This window comes from Oryzias latipes, chromosome 6, assembly GCF_002234675.1.
Source record: "Oryzias latipes chromosome 6, ASM223467v1".
In the NCBI taxonomy this organism is placed as follows: domain Eukaryota; kingdom Metazoa; phylum Chordata; class Actinopteri; order Beloniformes; family Adrianichthyidae; genus Oryzias; species Oryzias latipes.
Window position 1 is genome coordinate 1,308,345 of NC_019864.2, and position 1,853 is coordinate 1,310,197.

Below are 1,853 nucleotides of genomic sequence, written 5' to 3' on the forward strand. Positions count from 1 at the left end.
CTTAGCCATTACACTGACACACTGGGGAAGCTTTATAGACAGGGACAAACCATACTAGACACATGAGGGAGGGGAAACTAACCTAATCAAACTAATTAATCTGATTACAAAACAGAGAAACAGAAACCAAACAAAATCCATATAATACAAAAGTAGTCTTCAACAAAAAGTGGACTAAATCATTTCATTTAAATAAGCAAAATAAAGTCCATGAGAAGAGTTGGCAACCCCTGCAGTTCCCCAGTGGAATTTCCCAATGTCCTCTGCTGATTACTGTGGATGGCTCACCTGAGATGGAAACTCAGAAAACAAACAAAAGTAAATAAACTACTTTTTCTCACTTAAAACAAATTAATCAAATGTGTGCACCCATTGTTAATCTATTTTAAGTAAACAAAGTAAAAATTAATGTTTTAATTTAAAGAAAAATAAAGAAATACTAACACCTATGTGGTGGTTTGAGGTTGAACCACCACAGAGGACATGAGGATGGTTGGTGGGAGTGAGGAGGATGCAGAATGCTATATGTCAAGCCAAGCTTTGTCTCAATAGTACAACAGGTGGGTTTAGCTAAGGCAGCTTACTGATTAATTTTAGTTAATCAGCACTGAAATCACATTGAAACACTTTATTTCAATAAACACTTTAAAAGTAATATAAACAGGGGTTGCATTAATTAAAAAAAAATCCCTATGTCCATGAGGCTATTTCCAAAGCCACACCATAGCTAGCTTCTGTCACAGCTTCACTGTATTTAGCCATTTTTTTTAAAATATCTGCTGTGCAGCATAGCCTGGTTGTTGTTTTTGGAGCTTATTGTTGCGCTCCTTGCTGGTGAATTTGTTATAGTTATTATCATTTGTAACGTAGTCATGATTTATATTGAATTCTTTGAGCATTGCATTTACCTGCTTACAAATAAGGCACAGGACTTTATCCAGTCCATGAGGTACGACAAAGTAAGCATTTGCCCACTTAGGTTGAAAGCACCTTTTCTCCTTGCCAACACAGTTTTTCCCTCAAAGGAACCTGCTCTAACCATTACTAAACATTACAACAAATAAGGCTTCGAACAACCACGTTTACCGGTTTTGATAAGAAAAACTGTAATAATTTGGAAAATATGCTGATCAAGATCAAGATTTATGTTTAAAATAAACATTATTTGTAAAAAAAAATAATGCGGTATATTTTGGACACCAACAGGGAAGTGCATAGAATTTTTTTTGGGAAGAAACAATTTTGTTGCTAGATAGCCAGAAAACTGATGGCATGTTCTGGGCTGTGTGTTGTTTTTAATCTATTAGTTTGATGCCATGAAATGTGGAGATCCATATAATAAGGACAAGTAAGGAGAGTAGGTTGGGTTTCAAGGTTCTACTGAGATTTGAACTCAGATTACTGGATTCAGAGTCCAGAGTGCTAACCATTACACCATAGAACCCTATGAACAGCCATATTTTTACAGGTTTTGATATGAAAAACTATAATAAATTGGAAAAAATTCTGACCAAGATAAAGATTTATGTTTAACATAAACATTATTTGTAAAAAATAATGTGTTTTTTTTTGTACACTAGGGGTGAAGTGCAGAGAATATTTTTTCTGAAAAATACAATTTCGTTGCCATAGGCTGGAAAACTGAAGGCATGTTTGAGGGTATCTGGGGTTTTTAATCTATTAGTTTAGTTTAGACCCATGTAACAAGCATGAGTAAGGAGAACAGTTGGGTTTAAGGTGCTGGATTGTTTAGAACAACTAGTCGATCTAAGAACACATTGATATCAAGCCACTCAAAATCACAGCACAGAGACAGCCCTTGTTAAAACAGTAAATGATATTAGATGTAACCT

General features: G+C 34.8%; 1 non-coding gene across 1 annotated transcript; it reads right to left on the reverse strand.

The window, feature by feature from the left end:
- Positions 1-1,372: 1,372 nt before the first annotated feature.
- Positions 1,373-1,444, reverse strand: trnaq-cug. Its single transcript has one exon. It is a non-coding gene; the product is annotated as a tRNA-Gln (tRNA).
- Between the last annotated feature and the right edge of the window lie 409 nt (positions 1,445-1,853).